Here is a 23,192-nt window from a genome sequence, read left to right as displayed (position 1 = left end):
AGTTTCCGAGACACCAAACTCGGGTGGGACTTTCCTGTCGCCGGAAAGGCTGAGGTTCGAAAACGTAGGTGAATTAAGTTGTGACGGCAAAACAAAACGAAAAAACTACAAACCCTTCACCGATCCCATCCGGCCACACCGATGAACCAAAACAAAATGCCAACATACACTGGTCGGCCACCAAGCAACCCAAATGTCGTCGCCCGGCAGTGTCATCTCGTGTGGATGCAGCGGGGAAGGAGGAAAGCAAACCACACACATAAAACAAAGGCACAGGTTTCTAAAAAGAAAATATTCGAGCACCTTCCGGTAACTGACGCGCACATATCACACGGGGACCGGCGGCTGCCGTGCTATCCCCCACCACCCCTAAGGGGTACACAATCGCGTTCATTGGCGCGTCCGAACAATTAAAGAGAAATTATGACGCAACCAACCCGCAGCCTCACTCACTTGCTGCTTTGCTCCCCCACTCCCTGCTTGGGTTTAAAATTATTAAGACAAAACCGCACCCGGTGCAAATTACACGTGCGATGATGCACCACACCGCAATCGGAACACAAACGCACGATCGACCAAAGACGATCGGAAAGATAGCTTCGGCCGGATCTCGAAATGTGCTCTCGGTGGTTATTTCACGTCCGGGGTGCATCATCATCAATCCTGCGCAGTTTCCCTCACGGCTGTGTGAGCCCCGAGCGCGTTTTATTGGATGAAAGTGAAAACGCCAATTTCAGTTCGGCACCGCGCATAAACGACGAGCCGCACCCGAACGGAGCGCACCAATAAAATGTCGATTAGCTTGCGTGCGGCGCACAATGCGCGCTCGGGTGAAATAATTCAAGCGCGGGGAAAAATTTGGAATTGCGTACCTTATCCGGCACGCAGCGGAAGGTTTATTGATCCCTATTCTTATGCGGGAAATGCGAAGGATTTTGCATTGTGCGCAAATGCGCATTTGCTCCAATTTGCTCTAAGTCGAAACGATTAGCGTGCCCTCCCTGCGGTTAGCTATTTCCCTATTGATGTTGGCGAGGGGCACACTGCGCATCTTTCAACCGTGTAGACCATCTGTTTTATTCGCAGTAAGAATGTACCCGCTACCCTGCACACTGCCACTTAAAAGGGCCCACCGATAAAGCGTTTTGGTGTGGTACATTTTTTATATTTGCTGATTTCTTGTCGGTACGCTATTCACTATTGAGTGGAATGTGAGAAAATAGATTTCAGCACATTTGCTATTTGTGCGCTCTTGGCATACACACTTTTGCTTTTACTAACGGCATGAAACGGGAGGCATGAAACAATGCTATATGTGTGTTTTTTTATTAATCTTTTTATGTCTTTCTGCATCCGTTTTTACACCGCGTTGCTTCAAACAACCCCTCGCAAGTGATAAGTTATTTAATGATTTTTTTGTCTAGATGCCTCGCTATAGATGCGAGATTTGTAGATTTGTTGGAATCATTGTGTTAAATAATTTAAAGTTGTTATCGTCTAGTAGTGGTGGCTATGGAACGTGCCTTCATATCATAATATTAAGTACATACAGGGTTTCGAATCATATAAGGGAATAGTTCAACCACTTAGGGGAATGTTGCAAATCGGTAGGGGAATGTTGCATGCAAGCTGTGGATGTTTGCAATCACTTAGGGGAGTTTTGCAATCGATTAGGGGAATGTTGCAAGCGTACTGTGGAGCTGTCATCAGACTGTGGGTGCCTCCGGGAGCTCCGGGAGCAGCGAAATTAAAGTTCAAATGTCACTTCCGCAACACAACCGATCGCAAGGAAAACATGAATTTGCGTACTCACGCATGCCGTCAAACAAGCTGCTGCCTACATTGTCTTCATCGTTTCAGGATGTTCTCTTTTTTGCTGGACGCGAAACCAAACGGTGATTTGCGCATCACTCACTCTTTCAGCAGACCCGCTTTTGGTCTACTACTTTTAGCGTAGAGACAATGAGCTCTTTAGTTTTATTTCTTGTTACATTAAACTCCCGACCAGTCTCGTGCGGGCTTTTGTCGGAGGCATGTGTAAGATGTAGCGAAAACATCGCGGAGTAAGCATTTTAAATAGAAAATTCGAAAAAAAAACACCGAATGCAGCATTAATACAGTACATGGCATTGTGTACACAGTGGTGTGTAGGCTGCAACCATTGTTGTCAGACAAACGCTAAATGCGTTACACGTTAACACAAGATTGACTAACTGAGTGTTGACACAGAAATTGTATCCAAATATTAAGCTGAACGCGACGGCGGAGGAGCATAAACACACGTAATGGCCAGAAGACCTTGTAGCTATTTAATGGATAATTAGCTCTTTTTTAATTATTCAGACTCCGTTCTCATTACCAGGTGGACATAAATCTAATTAAAGAATAGCGTAAGGCAATGACCATGAAAATCATGCAAGTTTCCATGCAAAGCAGTGAAACGGCAATGGTGTTATCGGAAAAGGTTGAATTTATTACTAACATTTAAACATGGATTGTGTAAAACATACAGAAAAATACAGTTATTCGGAACTGCAGGAAAAAAAGGAGAAGAGCAGGAGAAAGAACAAATTGCTGTGCGATTTTCCAGCCTAGCATAATTTTATTGTTTTCGTTGTGTACATTTTCGACAACGTTTACAACCGTTACACTGTGTGTTTAATGTTTATTGCGACAATGCATCCCGTTGGTAATTCACTTCAAACAAACAAACAGTATCTGCAGATGTGATTATGAGCAATAATTTAAAGCACCATGTTAACTAGTAAGTGGAGCAGAAGCTATTTACTTTTTCAAAGAAGAAATAGCAATATTGTGTGACAGTTAGATAGCACGCCCAAAAAGCAGATTTAATAATACTTCCAGGAAATGTTACTGATCTTTCCATTTGCTGAACAAACTAACTGTACGAATCAACAGTATATGGTACACTACATACAAACTGAGAGTTTGAAAACTGATGTTATGGCGTACGCCCTTAAGCTTGCGAAAATAATGACATTATACTGAACCGACTGCTCTCGAACAGAGAGGAAATATCCATTTCACATAATAACGTCGTTTTTTGTGTTGTTTCCTAAAACCCACTTCATCCCATACCCAGCACAGGTTGTAGTTTCGTGAGAAAATTGATGGGTGGACGATCAGTACCCGGCTGGGTACCGGAATTGATTTGTTCCAAGCACTGGGTGTGCCGTGCAGCAACCACCATCAAAGCGTCATTCGTCATTCCTATGAAAAGAAAAGCGGGAGGAAAAGTAGACCCAAACCGATTTTCAAATCGATCCCACCCAAAAACGATCACCCCTTAACCGGATTGGTACCGCTTTATTTCCTTCCTGCTACGAGATATTGTCTGTGGTACACAGCCGCAAGCCCCGTCTAGTCGAATACGGATTAAAAGTTTTGCTCTAAACGGAAGTAAATGAACCCACCGGGGTGAAAACTCTCCAGCGGCCGGGGCTGTAGTAAGTGTAAAGCATTTTAACTTACAGCAGCAGCAGCGGCAAAAAAGACATCAAACATCCTATCGAAACTGAAAGCATCAAATTGCGGCAGCGTAATGCTCGAGACATCAGGTGCACCACCACACCAACTAACGTCGGAAACGTGTCGGCGCGTGTGATGGAGGAGGCGTCGTCGCGTAACGACTCAAATCGAATCGAAAATATCTGCTCAATTTTCACTTTCCTCTAATCGGGTCGAAAAATACCGATCAAACATACATTTAGCGTAATGGGGGAAGCCGGGGTGGTGGGATGGAGAATCTTCCCTCCACCGCACCTCATATGTAGCGGAAAAACGGCCGCTAAGTGTGCAGGAAATCTGCTGTGGAGTAGCTATGGCTAGGTACCGGCACATCGGATGGAAAATGCTTCAAACGAACGAATCGCACAACCTGTCATTTGATGAGGAACGGGCATGTGTCGATCACAAGATCACAAGCTATGAGTGCATTGTTAACAGTTGCTTCATCACTGCCACCATTGACCAACCAAGCCAAGCAGCAATGTGAAGCATCTCAAGAGTTCGGAGCATTGAACTTGGGATGGCAGTAAGATGCCGCTTCTTATGCATGCGTGATTGCACGAAGATATGCCTTGTTATGTGCCTTCTCTCTAGTCAGTGGGGGAGCTGCGTAAGGGCGTACTCGACAAAGAGAAATTCTATGCTGTATTTGCTTTGATTTGTTCCGCCAACGAGTGGGACCAAAGTGGTTTAGACATTCGTTGTCGTGAATTTCCGTAGCCACTTTGCGATGTTTGCTCTTGTTGTAACAGATGTTCAAAATCAGATATGCAGGTTGACGATGCATTCAAGAAGACGAAAAAACAGCAAATCATTTTTACATAGAAAACGATGTATTTTAAGGAGTTATTGATTATTTTATTAAATCCTGTATAATATCAAACCTGTTTTACTTAACCCATCAACACCTCCACTTAAGTTCCCAGCTGAGCCCGAACCGTTATATGGCACCGTGTACACCTATAACCGGTACGCATCAAGCGCACCAATCGAACCGACCCGATAATTCTCCGGCGCCTACCCTTCCAACACTTTGATTTACATAAGCCGTGCGCGTTTCAAGACATTACCTCACACACACACTGCTGGTGGGCCTGGTGCGTGTTCAGCTCATCGATTGCGAACCTTTCCCGGCGTCACCGCAGAAACCCTTGCTCCGGATTCGCACGACTGATTTCTGTCAACACATACACACAAAACACACAGGAACTGTGGCCAAGTTCTCGGTAACCGATTCGATGACCGAGCGGCCGGTGAAGTGTGCGAATTGTTTTATTGCAATTCAATTCTGCATTGTGCCCGAAATGGGGTAAGATTCCATCATCATCGGGCGAAGACTTTTCGCTCTACAATATTTTTGTCCAACGAGGGGAAAAGCGAAGCAGCGGGGTGAAGTAAGAGACGGTGTAATCTGAACCTTTGATTCGTTTTGCCGTGAGCCTTCTCGCATTACAGCACACCAGCTAAAACCGCCACCTAGAACAGTGCAGGGTGGTGTACAGTTATACAAACGAAAGACTTCAACGGTGTGGCGAGCGACGAACCTCGACCGCCAGTGAGCCGTGAGTGCAAGGGTGTATATTTGAATTCATCGTTCTTTGCTTTCTCTCTGTGTCATTTTTTTCAATTTCCATTCGCACCACCAACACCCCACAACAGCGATCCATTTGTGATAGGGTGGTGACTTAGCTAACCAGCAACGAGCCGTTCTGCCGTTCTGGTTGTGAGGGCTCGGAACCGCGGAATTCAATCCAAAATGGGCAGACAAACGCCGGAACTTCAATCACCCGATAACCACACCGAAAACCCACAAAAGGAGACGTTGAAGCACGTTTGAATATGAGTGTGCGTTGCTGGGTTCGTGCATCTAGAATGGAATAACAGCAACTACAGCCACTCAAAAAAGCAAACGCTTAAGTCAATCAACCGCAAACCGTTTCAAGCGTTCGGCGCGACCTCCTCGCACCAAACAGCCAGGCACAGAATAATGATGGGCAAGCACTTTGACCAAAACACCAAACGATGACTGTGGCTTTTTTCATTTTCCGAACGGCAATCAAAACACATAAAGAAAACAACAGTTAACGTACGGCCTGATGGAGGAGATGGGAAGCCCCAAACCGTGTCTAGAGCAGCGGGGAAGAGCAGTTAGAATAGGTACACAGTCATCACAGGCGCACGGAAAAGTAATTGTTAATTAAAATATTATCGATTCCATTGGCGTCGGTTATGTTGATTGCGTGAGTTCAACAATGGAAACACTCTTTACTCACAGTAGCTCAAAAAAATCAGGCACAGGAGGTTCAATTAGAATAGAAGATTAACCTGAAGTATATTAAATAAAAAATCAATCGCAAAGGGACATCATAACTCTGCTATTTCCGTCTCAGTTGTACATCAACAACCGTTTACTCAAACACTTACCGAATGATGAGTCGTAGCCCAGGAGAGGTGTGAATAACGGGACTGATCGATTCATAAGAATGATTCCACGCCCGTAATGCTTCCGGCGAAAAGTGGCCCCTAGTCCATGACTCTTGGAAGGGTGAACGTGGAATCGTCGCGCTGTTTAGCTGCTCTAACGATTAGAATCTGCAAAAGAGTGACAGAATGCAACTATTAGTTACTAATAATAAAAACAAGTATGGAAAAAGCGAAAAGTTTTTTTTTTAAATTCTAACATGTCTATTCCGGAAAAAGCCATTACTAAAATATGAACTTAATATACTTATGAAATGTAAGGTCATTGAATTAGAGTAATTAGAGTAATAAAAGTAAAATTTATCTATTGTACAAAAAAAACATGGAAAAAATATATGATAAATTCAGAGGAGGTCCAATTTGATTTTGACAGAGAAGATTTTGATCGCAAAAACTTGCAACAAACCCAAAAATGTGCCAACGCCACACGTCAACGATTGATTGACATTTTCACACCAGTGTCAGTGCGTGCTTCGTGCCGTTTGAGACAGCAGCAGAATTAAATAACATCGCATTCGGAAGCACAGCACACTTCTCTCGATTGCGCAACTGGCATACACCCTGGCAGTCCACATTCACAGCATGGATTAATGACCAGGTCGTTGGCGCGTGCCACTTATCTTTCGCTCGGGTGACACCTCACGTCCGATGCTCTCCCCCTTTGGGTACGCTTCGTGATTCTTTTTATTTACTTTCTCCACAATTTTCTGTTTTGTTTTATTATTTGCACTAAATCTTCGTCAACTTCTCGTCCCTCGGTGAATTATCAGCATGCACAACAAGGCACCACCGCCTCCTACCTGTCCACTTGTGTACCACATTAAGTTACGCATTTGCCTCGCGTTGGAAGAAGAACCAACTAACTAACGCACAACAAAAATGCAGTTTAAATCACACGAAAATGGACAGTGGAAGAAATTGAATGTCTTTTGTTTTTTGGTTGTTGTGCTGCTTCTGGTGACGCGCATCAATTCCACCATCCATCCCTCGCCGGCATTTCACTTTAATGTAGGCGCTGTGTTACGTCACGACCGGTGCTGGTGCCAGGGTGCTGCTTGATTGGCTCGACGGATCGCATCGCGGCATCCGTTAGTGGCAAACGTTGCGAATTTTGCATACAAACATACGATCATTATGGCAAATTAGGCAAACCTGAAGCCGATGGGTATCGTCGTGTTACCACCGCATCGGCTGCAGTTTCTAGATGCGAGACGCGTTTGGGGCACAGGCGTAGGTAATGATCGACCAGCAAGGATTACTTAACGGTAGCATTGGCCATGTCGGCACAGGCGTACGTTTGCCTTTCTCGATCCTAATGAAGATTATAATTTAATTTGAAGAAAAGCACCTCTCCCACATATGTATATACACGGGCTGCAGGCACTACCAGCACTATTTAATTATTTTTGATCTACTTTTGTTGCAGTTATTAGAGAGCCATCAACTCGCAGCGCTTTGATCTATGCAATAACTAAATAGTAAGTCTTGTGTAATCAATTTAATTGAAGAATTTAAAAACTATATTTGCATCAATTATAATGCGATCAAAAGGTGCTAAAATCGAATCGAAACTCGAATTAAAAAAAAAACTACACAGTAATTAATGTTATACCACCTCTAACGACCTGCTTTTTGTTTTCGCTTCATACGCTCAGTTAAGTGGAACCATCATACGAGCCATTTTCCCACCGTGCTTTTCACTTTCGGTGTTTGTATCTCCTAATATCTTTATGTTATCGTGTACCACACACACGCCCTACACGCAACAAATCAATTATCTCAACATAAAATGCAACACACAGATGATGGTGAAGTGTGTGCATGCTCTCCCGGCGAGACAGTAGACGACGGTTGAGTAAAAAATCAACAAACAAAAAACCTTACACAGGAATGCTTCGTTTTGAATCTTGACTGCACACATTGCAATCCATACTGGCTGCTTATTTTAACAGCACAGGTTGCTACAAATATTAGTGGCGCGTGTTTACGTTGTATGCACTCCACTCCATCGATGATCAAAATGTAAACAAGCATAATTAAACGCAGCCACATCACGGCGGGATTTTGATATCGATCTAAAGATATTTGCAACGCACACCAAACGGTTGTACTACGCTAATGTGAATTTCCTCACCACCTCTGTCCAGTGTAGAAGGAAAGTGTTACTAATTTCATAACTACCTCATCGATTATTGGGCATATATTATACTACTAACCATAGATTTAGATCATACCGATAAATTAAGGCACCATGCACTATTGAATGGCTTTTGGGATTTTATTTCCTCATCACTTTTTTGCACCCACGTAAGACTTGCCCGGCCTTTGGTCCACAGCCGATTGGGCATAAGAGTTACACACAGGCACGTAAAGTGTTACATTGGGCCATGAAGACATATGTGGGGCTGCCTGCCTGTATTGGAGCCTCATAAAATTCTTACTTAACCAAACAAACCGCTTTGCACGGGGCTAGAGTAATCCTGGCTAAAGCTATTCGCGGCAGGGCGATAAATCGTACTATTGCAAACCTCGATCATTACTTGTTGCGTTAACAGTCGAGGGAAGCAATCGTAATCGAACGGAATAGTAGCTCAAAAGGAATGTTTTATCTTTCTTCTACATAACGGGTTCCAATATAACAAACAGCAGGCATAGTTTAGCAATCAACCAAAAGAAACCAAATTTTAACGATTTAATCGTAAGAAATAAACATCGTCGCTGTGGATAATGAATCAGCCGTGTAACAATGTTCTAATTTAAATGTTTCCTTTCCGTCTTTGCTTTCATTTGCTGTTTTTTGCGAGACACAGTCATGCTGTGGAAGAAAAAAAAAAATCAATCAGCAAAAACATGTTTTGTAAAATGCTGATTGCATGAAAAGCAACAGCACACGGTAGTTCGTTTGGTTGCAAAACGTTGAGGGTATATTTTTAGTCAACACCGGCAATCGATTTGTGTCAGCTGGACTAATGACGCCAACGTTGCATTTGGCGCGAAAAGGTTCATACTTTTGCTGAGAGTGCGAAATGTGTCTCCGGCCAACGCTCGAGGCGCAAAGAAAAAAAATAAAATAAACGCAAACTTTAATCATTTTTCAATGTCTGCCATATTCGTAACAGGCGTCACTAATGATGCGTTTGGAAAATTGGTCCCAATTTGCCAACGAATTTTAAGTAACGGCAAGACAAGCTTTTGGAACTAGAAACATCCTTAAGCAATCAAATTGCTTCAGGTTTGTGACATAATTTAATTGATGAGCTGTTTTATCAAATAATACTTATTAATGGAAATATTTAGATATAATTATAGAGAGCCCTAGTGCTTGGGGTAAGAAGCTAATTTGGAACCAATTATCTATACGGCTTTAGCTCAAGGTCACTTGTCTTAACGACCCGTTAAATGTTGGTATTTCACAAAAAGAAAAGAAAAAAAGCCTCGGATTAGTAGTATCCTATCTTCTTTCCAGTGGCAGCATCAACCTTTAGCTACCACAACGTTTTACTGTAGTCGCTTGAGCCAGGTGCTAGTAGAGGTTAATCGGCTCTTTAACCTCTAGAAGGCATACTCGATGGCATTGCCATTATCGATCCTGTTAAGCCATCGCATTTGGTATGACGGCATTTCAAGCGAACGATACTGATGTACCTTTTTGCTAAAATGGACGCTACTAGCTAATCCAATTATTGCGTATGTCGATAGGATATTTCTTCTCGAAGGAAATGTAAGTCAGGTTGCTATATCGCAGAACATTTTTTCTGTCTTAATGAATATTGTCTTTACGGGACTTGAAAGAAAATAATTAAAATAATTAGGAAAATTGAAAGAATTTATTGAACAAAAGAAAATAAATTGTTTAATAAAAATTTGATATAAAAGCAAGCTAATGCATGATAAAGACACAATATTTAAAATGCAATTTATGACAATTTGTGGTTTTGTTAGCGCGATTCCATTACAAACGAGTAATAAATTCCACACTATCTCTTACTGATCCACAACATTTTCACAGCACTTCATTTAACCTTCTTTTGTGAAAAAATGTTTCCATTTTCACTAACCAAACATTTTCAACCAAGCGAACCACTCGGGCGGCCTGTTTGACGGCTGCTTACTCACAAGGCTAATCACCGTAACCTTCCGCGAAGGGCGAAACCTTTTCAACGAAGCTCACACACCTGCACCGCCGGTTGGCATTGCGCAGGGAAAACAGTTTAACGCCTTTGACGGTACACGCGGGTGACAAATGGCAAGAAACAAAACGAACGCCGTTATGAAACGATCCGCGGATGAACCCGGTGCGATGTTAGATAAACGCCACGCCGCTGCGCGTTTGGACCCGCTGGTCGGTCCATTCCGGCATCAGCCTAATGAAGCATTGTCAACAAGCAGCTTAGCATAGCGCGGATGAGCGCTGCGGCCGTACGGTCGGAAGAAGCAGCGACCGATCGAGCGTTAGACAAGCGCGAGGAAGTCACCACACTCTGGAAGCTAACCTACAGTCAGTTCTCATTAGCGAATCGTTGGGTAATAGAGCTGGTTGTGAAGCGCTCCCGGCGGTTTTCGACCGGTTGATCACACAGTTGAGAAAAATTGCAGCTTTTGTTAAATGTTAATCTTGTGGCGACTGCCCGTTGCTACAGCTTGTAATTATGAATTTAGTTCATGAAATGGCTTTATTCACATTGTTTTCTAACACTACACTATACGCTCCAACTAAAGAGTGAGATACAATGTCGATGTCATACCAGGAGATTCCAAACTACGGCCCTCAAGAGCATGTAATGCGACCCGCACAGACTTTGTAAAGGTTGACATAAATAACTTATTTTTTGGCTGATTCATGAAAAAACAACTTTGACTTTTGAAAGACGAAAATTAAAATGCAACAAAAGAAAGCTGTTTAAATTTGATATATTCAGTTAGTGTTTTCTGACGAAAACAAGATTTGAACTTTCACTCATTCTAAAGGTATCGTCAACATGGCCCTCAACAACGTTATTTGTGAAGCAATGCGGCCCGTGAACTGAAACATTTGGAGCCCTCTGTTGTATACCTTCGAAGCTAAACCAAACCAATCATAAATACAGAACGGTTGGAGCTAAAAAATAACACATACTTGGCTTGCACAACGCGTAAAGCATATGGCCGTGATTTGATCCGGAATGTGATCTTTGCCTTCGACTGTCGATTCTTTCCCGCAAGCCTACTGCAAAGAACACCTGCACGCACCTGTGTACCTCATGTATCTTTTTTTTTACGTGTGGCATTCTGTGGCTCACACTCCCCCGTCAGACTGTACATACTCCTACGCATCCTGTTGAATTGTAAATAATCCACAATCCTTCCAGTCGGCACGAGAAAATAATCGATCAACCAACGCCGACCAAAAACCCCGAGAAGGTTGAAGAGAATTTTCTCCATTCTTTATAAGGTATCGCCGACAAGGTCTTTCCATCTCGCCGATGCTCTCGCGTCCCCCACAGTAGAATAAGCCGATGAATAATAATTGAAACTCTCGCCATGGCAATCGTACGATTGCATACATGAGGCAAGAAGCGATTGAAGTCAGAACCGCGGCACACAGGCAGCAGGAAGCTGAAAACGATTAGGTGTTGGTTTAGTATGCGCAGCATAGGCTGTAGGCTGTCAACAAACGAGCGGGTGTGCGACGTGCTGAATTGATTGCATTGCAGGTAGGTAGCAAATGCAGGCGCACACAAGCACACCTGTGAAGAATACTGGGATTCTGGACGGGCGTTGCAGTGGATGCATTGGAGATTCTATTTTCCAAATCAACGAAAAGTTCTGAAAGATTTATTCAATCAACTTAAAATATTTAAAAAATATTATCAAATGAAAACACAAAACTTTTGACGTTCTAAAAAAAGGTCCAACAACCGACCACTGTTACAAACTTTATTATAAAACGATTCTTTTCTACTATTTCGCGGACATTCCAACATATATAGGCTTTCGAGACTTATTTCAGTGCCACACAGCAGGATAGTCAGTCCTTGCAAAGGGGGGACGATCCATATGAGGCTTGAACCCACGACTGGTATGCAATTATGTCGTACGAGTTGGCGACTGTACCACGGCACTGCCCCATTAAAGGTTAATTAAAAATTTCGCGAAATCAAATTACTAAAATACTAATAAAAGTACGCGTAAATTATGAAGAAAATATTATATTTTTCAAGTAGGATTTTATTTTTACAAGAACCATAAGAATTCTTAGTTTTACATAGAAAACTCGTACAGCAAGTGCGTTAATATCTCTGTAAACTACTGTAAACGATTTATAATTATAATGTATAAAAAACACCAATTTGATTTATTTTTTCTACCAACAACATAGCTTTTTCACTTATCGTATGCCCATATCGTCTCAACGGTGGTCACACATTTTTTCTACTATTTTACATACATTACATTCGTCATCATGAACCCCGGGTGAGCTAATTTCTCACATGTTTTGGTATGTGTGCTACACACACACACGAACACACAAAAACACTAGCTGTGAACTTTTGACCGTGGTTTTAACGATGGTTTATTTCAGCTAATAGGCATTAGGTTGACCATTAGATTTTCTGCACAACCCTCCCCTTGCTGACGTTGCTGAACCCCGCGGGATCGATCGACGCGATTCGATCAATTAAACTCAAGGTCCGCGCACAGTAAACCTTTCCACGTTTATCTCTTCTTGCGCAGGGCTGCCATGCACAACAAAAACAACAAAAAAGTAACAAACCGCGTTTCCAGCATTAAAACGTTCAACCAGCCAACCTAGTTCCCGACCGAAGCTCGCTTTAAAAGTGCGGCCGCCGTTTGCTACCGAACCGTAAGTGCACAACACGCGGGACGGGAAATGGCTTCGAAGCGTGCGCGCGCGCATAATGTGTTTGCAACTTGCGCAACGAAATCAATTAAAACTATCGACGTACGACGAATGCGAAGTTTAGACAAATGCAACCAGTGAAGGAACCATTAAGCAGGGGAGTAGTGACGAGTGGGCACAACATAAGAAAAAAGGTGAATATATGCTACTAGAAAACAAAACTAAGGAGGAACAAAAACACATCCCCATAAGTGTAGGTCACACCAGAGGCTGTGGAAAGAAATCGTCCAAACACAGCAAAGTGGCTACCGACGGGCATGGGTGGCAAGATGTAACTCACCATCTTAAAGGCAAGCGTGAAATGCAATCGAAACACTTTTTGCTAACTCATTCAACAGCTTCCAAATGCGGCGTGACTCACACACCATCAGGCGGACACAGAAAGACATCGAAATTCGGAAGTTCAATACCACACCTTAGGATGTGTGGGAAAAATGCTTCCCAGGACGATCGCCGAGAGGTAGCGAATCGCGCAATGTGTCTCGCTTCACGGTTTGCTGTTGTACCATTATCTCCATTTCATAGAGGAACACTATCCGCTTGTGAGGTATTTAAACGAACGAACGAAGCTTTAAACAGTACCGTAACGCATTAGAGCTTAGTTGTTGGTGAATAAAATGTATTTAAAAGAGAATTACTTGCGAAGCCATTTAATGCCTTATGATATCCTCTCTTCCTCAACACAACATCGTACAACCAGATCAACCGGTACTCCTATACGAAGGCAACTCTTGACACTGGAAGTCAAACTTGGCCTCTCCCAGTTTTCGGCTGGTTCTCGCACATTCCTGAGTTAACAACAACAATCGTCATCACAATGATCGGGATTGATCGATCAATCAACCAATGGCTAGTACAAAACCCTCCAGAGTCCGTTGCTGCTGCTGCGGTGGTCCAAGCGAGGTGTGACCGATGGTCAATTTTAACGCACCATTACACCGAAAACTGCACTTGGACACACACACACACACACACACCAAATGGAATCGCCGAATCGTGCGAGTTTGTGCTTCATTAGTAGTTGCCGTGTGTCTATGCATGTGTGTTTGGAATTACAGCTCAACGGAACACGGGTTTGACTGCATTACATTTTGAGCCCACCGCTCTGCTTTGGTACGTAACGCATTTCAGTTTTCCCTAACATCGATGCAGAGCGGCACACACACACACACACACACAACGAGGATTTATCGGAGCGACTCTGACGCTGGTGATCAGCTTAGGGGCATTTCGATTACGCGTCACAGACGCGCTAGACGTATCGATGCCCACACCCGAGCTCTCGTTGTGGTTCGGTGCCCTTACGGTTTTCCTGTGCGACTGTAATGCACTTTGGAGTAGGGAAAAAAACGCAATTCGCAACAGGTCCAACCACACACACTCGAAGGTAATGCGTACGCATACGTCACTCTGGGCCAATGTGTAATCGACCGGTCTGTATGCGTTACTAAAAGCCGACACAATGTTGAGCATCCCTTATGCATCATGTATCAAACAGTTTCACGCATTACACCACAGCCGGAACGCGGTAGAGGGGTAAGTAGTGTGGATGCGAAAGGAAAGAGGGTACCCATTTCCCTTCACTGAGTCAATTCGGGAGATGAGAGAATGTCTGCGCATACGAAGTTGTGTTGTTTGGATAGGGAACATTGGAGGTGTTTGGTTAAGTCCGCTGTTGTTGTTGACGAACGTTATAGTAACGTTCGTGAATAAATGTAATGATTATCTAATCTTTATAATAAACGAGGAACATCCAAAGATCGTTCCAATTACTGGATTTCCCGCCGTTTTTTGGTTGCATCCCATTTTTCCAATTTTTTTTGAGTATTTCCCAACTTTTTTGGAAACATTTCCATTCTGTTTTGGATCGTTACTTAGGAAACATATCCAGTATTTACAACATTTTTCACCTGAAGTCTTCATTCTTGGGTCTTTGGACAGTTTTTTAAAAATAAAAATGTAGTAAAAGCAATGGTTATTGTAATAACATGTTGAAAGATTGTTTTATACTTAAATGTTAGAAACTTCCGAATACTTTTCCTGTCATGAAAGCCAATAACATAGAGTTCAATTTGCAAATAATGACATCAACAATGAATTCTAGTTACAATTCGATTTTAATCAACTTAAACTACCTTTAACAATGGATTTCTAAAGTATATAAGTTACTTTTTTTAGTTATGTTTGACGACAAACAGATTAGAATAATGGCTCTGAGTTAAAGGGTAACCTTTCTTGCTACATGAAAGTTGTAAAATTCCATAGCAAAGCCAAGCATACATATTTTCATACGCATAGAATCACGCCAATGTAGCTCTAAAGTCGGTATCCAGCTAAGCTAACGCTGCACTACAGAGCAGCTGCTAGTCACAACAACAAAGAAAAATAACAAAAAAGCGATTGAATTACATGCGGGTTTTGTGTACGAGCTTTACGCGGGCCTGATTCCAATCCAACTCCCGTGTTCTGCCCGTTTCCCTCGATTGGAATGCAAAGTATGCTAAGCCACTGCCTCTCGTGGACAGAAGTGCACCTCCACCATGTTTCCTCCATCGAACCCACGACCCAACAGTGCACCATATTCATTCAAAGTGCTGGTTCGGCGACCAGGGGGTGAGGGTGTAATGCGTTCAAATGAAAAAAAACTCCCCCATGCGCCATTTTCATGCCCACGGGCAGCCAAAGCGCCATCCCACTTGCACCAACCGGCCACACCGTTTCAGCGCTGGACCATAATCGGATCAATGACTTCTTAACAACGGCTTAGCGCTGTAGCTGAGGACCTGATTGATTTATTTCACATCACGCCGCGGTTCCCACCCCCGGCCGGTCTGTTCTTGTTGGGTGACACTTCCGCGCGCACACGCCGCCAAGCGGTCCTCTCCAAGCTGAAGCATCAAATCTTGCAGCTACTAGACCGAACGGAACGGAACAGTACGTTGCTCCCTTTCCGTACAACAGGATCTGCGGGGTGGCGCACCGCGTGAGCCCCAATTTAAGGTGGAAAACTGATACGCGGCCCGACGTCAAATGCCGGGAGTAGTCGACCTACTTCCCCGATGTGGTGGTGTGTGCCTAGCGTGTATGGAAAAGCTGGTGATTTGAAAAGACGAGATTTTTATTAATCTGGTTCTCTATTTCACCCCAGCTCACCTGTTTGTTTTTTTTTTTAGTTGTAAAGCGGCAGCGCATGTGATGAGTGTTAAGTTGGCCAAAGTAAAACGATCCCATTCGATCCCTACTCTCGCGGCTCGTGGTCAGCTGGTCTGGTACGCACCGCACACAAGCGATCCCGTACGTCTTGTGCAGCGGGAACCGAGATCGTCGACCGATCCGGTTGAACCTGTTTCGCAATTCCATCTACGAGCGCGCGGTCCATAACATGCCCCGAGATGCCCCGTTCCGAAGGAGAGCGAAAGGCTATGCTTGGAACCAGCCCTGTGCACCCCTCCAGAAAGGGGTCCGGTCGCGCAAGTGTCACGCGTTTTTTCGTTCGAAACTTTCGTTCGCATACACACATCGGAGGAGCGAGTTGATGCTTCAGTTCCCGCCTGGCTTCATTGGGAAACTGCTGCTACTGAAGCTCACTTACTTGTGCTGCCGTTTGTGCCATTTTCCCTTGAAACCACACTCACACACACATAATGCTGCTGCTTTGCCTTAAATCACAGTTTTATGAGATTATTTACATACCGCAGTAGGGTGGTGGTGGGGGCAAGCGCAGCAGTTGTTGCTTTTTCAGCTAAGGTCGATTGCGCTGGAGCATAGGCATGGTTTTACTTTCATCATTGCATATGAGCCCAGCGCACGGTCATAGTAATATCCATATGAAAAGAGCCTTTTTTCTACGTTGCACGAGCCGAGACACAAGCGGTAGCTGGCGGCTTGAGATGTCGAGATTGAAACGCGACCAGTTACAGAGTTATGCCGCGAACGACAAAAAAATGAGCTAAGAATGCCAAACCGTAAAGCTTCGCCACAGACACAGCCCACTCAAAGGCTAGCATTATGTCATGAAACCGTTGATCTCCATGAAGTCATCTAGAGCTGGCTGACGAGATGGATGTGACAAAAGCGTATGAGAAAAGAATGCACCAGCTTCACAACAATGCCGATGGTCTATTTTGAAAATCTTAATTTAACGGATACAGTTTGCTTTGCGATGGGTTGTGTTTACCTTCTGTTGCTTATGCAGCAATGGTAACTCAAACTTCAAATCATCCAATTAAAAAACGCCCAGGCACAGGGGCAAGATCACCATCCTTTTCAAAAGGAACGTCCGCGTACGTACATCAAACGATCGCATAAATTATCCATGGCCGTCTTTATTGGCAGCGCAATCGCCCGTCCGCACACGTGCTACACCATGCGGCGCGCGCAATCGCTAACGAGCAATAGATTTATATCACCCCGGCAGAAAGTCGGGTCAGAATAGTTGTTAGTGGTGAGCAGTTAAAACAAATCCCCCCCCCACACACACACGCTACAGACGAACTCTCCCGTCGCAACACTCGGTGGCAATGACACTTCGGCAATCGTAAGTGCTTTTCACACGTAACGGACTCCCCCAACGGTGGCGCACGGTTCAAAACAAACCGCCTGCCCTAACACCAGCCGACTCACATGCCGGATGATGCCGGGCAACAACGCGAGAGATTCACACATTTAAATAAACCTTCGCCAAAAGGGGTTCGTCTCTTTGCCTGGCGTTAGAATCTTTCGCTTCCGCCGTTTCGCGGCCCAGGGCGGAGCAGCAGAGACATTGAACGCCGCGGATGCTCACCGAGCACACACACACACACACACATCCGCGGATGGAAAAAGAAGCGTTAAATTACGGACAATTGAGCTGATGGGCGAAGAAAAAGCTAAAAAGGGTACAATAAATCGAAGGATACACACACGGCGAGTGGGGAACGAAGCGAACGCGAGAGGTTGGATGATCGAAAGAAAGAATTTTTCCATCAACGGCGCCATCGATCCCGAAGGCGATGAGCGGGCAGGAAAGGGGAGACCGTTTCTGATTGCATCAGTGGCCGTTTCGCTCTGTCTTGTCGTACTCAAAGAACGCGCAAAGGTATGTTTTTCTATTCTTTTCCCGAACCCTGATTACCGCGTGGCCAGCCAACGGGGGAAAACTCGTACAAACGTACAAGAACGAATTACTCACACACACACACACACACACACACTCACACATCGTCAGCTGGACATGGATACGGTTTGCAGAAGATCTCAAACCTGTCCGTTTGACCGGCGGAGAAGCGACGAGCGTAAACGTGTACCGATAGAAAGTCCAATCGAGCAGAAGAATGACAGTGGGACAGGGCAGGAGGGAGCAAAAAAACGGGAGCAGAAGTAGCCGCGATTGAGAAGTCGAACGCGAGCGAAAGACGCTCACCGTGCCGAACCAAAAACAATGCCCGCACATACAAAAACATAACCGTTGGCCACCTCACAACTTGCCAGGGCACTCTCGGAAAGCTTACGTCACCACCACCCCCCCATCCCTCTGCATTGCCTCTGGTCGGGCCAAACCGTGGTAGTAAGAGGGGAAAAAAGAACAAAACAAAAAATCCACCCGGCACAGCAGCACAGACCGGGGGACAAGAACCTGTGGCACCCAGCGATGGGGGTTGAATTCGATCGACGACTGACGGGTGCCCGGAGCGTTCTTGCGCGCGGCTGGCTGCCAGTGACTGGCGCGTAGGGCAGGGTAGGGGTGGCAGGTTACCGCCTGCAAAGGGAAGTCATTAACCTTCACCGTGCCGATGTACATTCACTCGCCGCGTCTGGTCGCGTTCTAAAAAGCCAAGGAACGCGGAGCGACACGAAGGCGCAAAACAGCCGAGAGAACAGAGGCAGCCAGCCACCGTATACCAAGCCATAGCTTCGGCACCACTAAGCCCCGCGTTGTGCCAATGAACGGTGGACTTTGGCGATCGGCCTGATTCTGTTAATGACGTTTTTTTCGGGAACCCGTTGTGATGATAGCGCGGCGTAGCCAAGCCAAACATTTAGAAAGTTGCTCTGCGGAACTCCCAATTGCTATAATTTCAGCAAGATTACATTACAATGCGACAATAATGATTGTATCAAGTGCGTGAAGATATTATTGTACACCGTGAACCTGCAACGATTACAATTTGAGCATATTAAACCACTAAAATGTGTACTATAGCATAGTACACGATCACATAAATAATAATTCTGTCATTATTAAGATCAACATTGACTCCAGGTTGATGGCAACACTCACAGCAAACTGGAATGTATCGTTCTGGAATTTCCAAACCCATCTTCTTCAATAGCTAGAGAATAGACTTTCGATTAATAATACACTATTGGGGCGAAACTCGTTAATCTAGTCCGGGAGCAAAAAGAGGCAGCAAATCTAGTCTCGCTTTTGACTCCATTCCAGCGGCTAAGTCATCTTCAGTTGAACCCTATTCTTTACAGTCTTGTTTTGCTCACTCGCAGCAACGAGGCAACACCAGTGCGCGGTTGGATTAAACCTACCGCCTTTTACGATCGTCGAATCAAAATCGATAGGGCAACCGCGCGATCGGATAACAAGTTTTGCCCCGGGAGTTAAGCGCGAACAGGTTTTGGGCCCATCACGGCCTGCTCAAGCATTCCTATCACACCAATCTCGACGCTTACGCATTCTTCCTGCCAATTAATGGGCCCACTTTATGCATGCAACTCCTATATCGGCTCGCAAAGTGCATCGCACGGAAGGGAACACACATTGCATTATTCTAGAGGAAAAGATTCCTTTCTTATTATGCGCATTTTACTATGAGCAAAAAAACATATGCAATAACTAATCATCAAAATTGATTTCTCAAACAACTTCACCGATGCGATGATCACCAGATGCTCAAATATTTGCTACGGCTTAAGTATCCGTCTAAAAGGAACTGCAAAACAAAAAAGTTGAAGAATATTTTAATCTCCACTTCATTATTATTCCACTCCACGCGCTGTGTGCCGGTGCGGCGTTCAGCTTCGTATGATAATATATTTGCCTCCCGCGGTGTGTGTTTATTGGAATGTTTATTCTCTGTCCACCCATATGATACGCACGGCAGCCAGCGCCACAGAGCGCGCCCACACAATCACCGAGAGCCGCCGCCAGAACGCGAACACCTTCTTCATCACCAAGCAAGCGAATTCGCGCTGGGATTTGTGTTGATTTGCTTAAGCTTCTTCTACACACCGTTGCTACTGCGCCGACAGCCAGATACAGATAAATGCCGTCCGTCATGACATTCATCGACACCCGTCATCTTTGCGCGCCCCACAGTGGTCGTCCTTGTCGCAAGGACGCGCTAATTGCGTAGCGGGCAGGAAGAACCTGCTTCGCTCCGTACACGTATGCGGACGCTTCCAAGCAGAGAGGGGAGAAAACAACATCTTCCTTCCAGCAGGCTGAACTCGTAGGCTCTCCCCATGGAGCCTCATTCTGTTTGAAGTTGGTACAACCTTGTTTAAAGCTCGCAAATGAAGCACAAGGCAAAGAGCAGAGACAAGACGTGGTAGCAGCACTGCTGCAATGATGCACAGGTGTTTCTGCGTTCCGATTGCAGTCGGATTATTTCGTGTTGATTAGCTTTTCACCTTCCTTTCCACGGAAGCCATATCCCAAAACACATCCCCAAACCTGGAACAAACGGCGACTAAACGGTGATAAAAGGCGATTGGTAAGGGCTTCAGCGAAAGATGAGAAAATCGTGATATTGAGCTTATAAAAATGAAATCGAATCAGATGGGTGCGAGACAGAGGGGTGTGACCAGTTTTCACACGTTTCCAGCGCATTTAAAAAAAAAATGAATATCTTCCTCCCGCGACTCATTCGAACGAGATCAGGATTTTCCACTTCCTTCACTAGTAGTTCACCTTGGGAAAGGCTCCGTCAAAAAAATCCCCAACTCCCCTACTGGGGCCACTTTGCACACTATAGCGAAGACAAACCGGGGTGCAGCTTTAACGCAGCTTTTAGATGAGGATTTTTATTTTCATCGCAGGCAGGTTGGCCGAAAACGAGCGAGGATGAATAAACATCAAGCACATAAAAACAGGATTATTATGCACCTCGCCCCGCAGCAGCTCACCACCCCGAAACAAAAGTGATCAAGTGGATGCTTTCGAAAACCAGTTTATTGACGACTGAGGGGAGGCTGTCCGGTGCGGGAATGCTAACCATTTGTTTGCAATCGTCTGCGATCAATATGGCGCGGCAATGCTTTGATGGTGAGACGAGCCAAACATTCCATTCCGCTGGCCGATTTCGTTTAATTAGTATGTCTTTTATATTAAATCTTTGAAACATGTTTTGGTACAATTGAACCACTTTCGAACGTGAAATTAATTACAGCTACAGATGCAACATACAGTTCAGAATTTTCGGTAATCGTCACGTGACGACTTTGACGAAATATTGTATTCAATTAAATACGACCTGGTTGTTATTAAAACAACATTATTTCTAAATCCATTCAAGCCTATATAAAGCAATTTAAAATACCTTCACACTGAACTTGAAAGACGCTATTTCGGATTGGCACAAGTTTTCCATTAAAAAAAACTCAAGATTTCATTCATTTCCTCAAGCGCTCTTCCATTTCAACACCTTTGTCCGTACCGTGCGGTATTTTCCTTTACCTCGCCGGAAGCTGCCCTCCCATTTGGACGGTATCATTTCCACCGCTAGCCATTAAAATAAATAAATAAGTCCACTGTGAAAATAGAACGACCCGTCAGTGACGCAGAATGGAGCAGGAAGGCGGGCTGATGTTTCTAATTTTTAGGTTACGAAGCGCGAAACCTGACTCCCCGTTGCCCCAGGCATTCGATATCCCAGTGTAGTGCCGATGCAATAAGTTACTACCAACCCCACACACACACAGGCACAACTATATTGGATAACTCGGATTGGTGCTGCGCTGAGAGGGTGATAGAAACGCATTGCGCGCGCTTGATTCCGAGCAGGTAATTGCGTACCAACTCCATACGTGATGTACACACATGCACACCAAAGTCAGACAGACCCGCTTCTACGTAAATGGGCGCTTGCATCTTCTCCCTGGCCACCATTGCCCACCGACGACGGGGGCGCTATCATCCATCGTGGCCCACTGCAGCAGCCAGCCGGGTATGATACGCGCTGCGCGCCGAGCAGCCTCGCTGCGGCCTCAATTTCTAGTTTGTTCACTTTTCCTCTTCGCGAGTGCGTCCGAAACAGCCCCTGGGGAGTCCGGGAACAACCTGTGTCAACATCACCCTCACATCCTCCCATCGCTCATACGTGGGTGAGTGTGTACAAATATGCGGGTATGGACTCTCGCTGGTAAGCCACAGAAACCGCAGCCTACAACTACAAACGCTGGTGCATTTAGCGAGGAGGAGATGCTCTTCACGCGGTGTTTCCCGTGTGAAGATGGGGGTGTTGTGTCCCGAAAAAAAAACATTGTGCTAACATCATCTCAACGGAGAGCGATCGGGGAGAAAATGAAAGTTTTGTTCAAGAACTCTTGATGATTGTAAAGGCTCCATCGTGTCGTCAAAACTGAAGCCACATTTCAGCATGTCTGCGGACGACAAGTGGGCATTGCGTGGGCTCCTTACGGGCTCCGCTCTCTGCTGACCATCGCCAGTGCAGGCTCTTTACGTGCCCTCTCTCGACTTACTCCGTTCCATCAACTCTCTGTCTAATCTTGACGCCTGGCAATTAGCATCGTCGTCCGAGGGGGTGTCGCGCGTGAGACCGGAACACTGCACTTGACGGGGAAAAAAGGCTTCATCAAACGGGATTCTCGTGTTTCGTGACTGACACACGGGCTCACAAAATCTTGCCCGATACAGGACGCCATAAATAAACAGCCACACACACACACACAGAGGCACACATCAAATACAAGAAAATTCCCACGCAATCTAACCAAATGGAGCCGCGCCGTGCAGGTGTGCGCATAGACCGAACACGACCCACGATCTCATCAAGATCACCGGTTTGCCGGGCGGGTGCAATTTAAATTGTGTGCTCCGGTTTCTTTTAGGGTTGCAGGCAGGGTCTGTATGCAAATTGCTGCACCGTCCGCAAGAACCTTGCCGCGAACAAAAACCACCGGCGGAGCGGTTGTAGTACGACCTTGGGGACACGGGCGAACCAAACCGTCTTGCAAAACACTCGGACAGTGATAGGAAACCAGTGTGTTTATAAAGCTGTTCTTGCCACCAACACACCAGTTTTAGCTTCGCTGGAAGTAGGCAGTAGCA

The 23,192-nt window shown here is 45.0% G+C and overlaps 1 protein-coding gene across 2 annotated transcripts in view; it reads right to left on the bottom strand.

Annotated features, from left to right (window-relative positions):
* LOC120898695 overlaps window positions 1-23,192 on the bottom strand; it is a 64,032-nt gene that overhangs the window by 29,575 nt on the left and 11,265 nt on the right. For both annotated transcript variants that reach the window (XM_040304876.1, XM_040304887.1), the window contains one exon: window positions 5,953-6,120. The gene's annotated coding sequence lies outside the window, so the exon portion shown is untranslated. The remainder of the gene's footprint in view (window positions 1-5,952; window positions 6,121-23,192) is intronic.

Source organism: Anopheles arabiensis, chromosome 2 (genome assembly GCF_016920715.1).
Source record: "Anopheles arabiensis isolate DONGOLA chromosome 2, AaraD3, whole genome shotgun sequence".
NCBI lineage: Eukaryota > Metazoa > Arthropoda > Insecta > Diptera > Culicidae > Anopheles > Anopheles arabiensis.
Note: the sequence above shows the minus strand (reverse complement) of the source record. Positions and strands in the feature narration are given on the sequence as shown.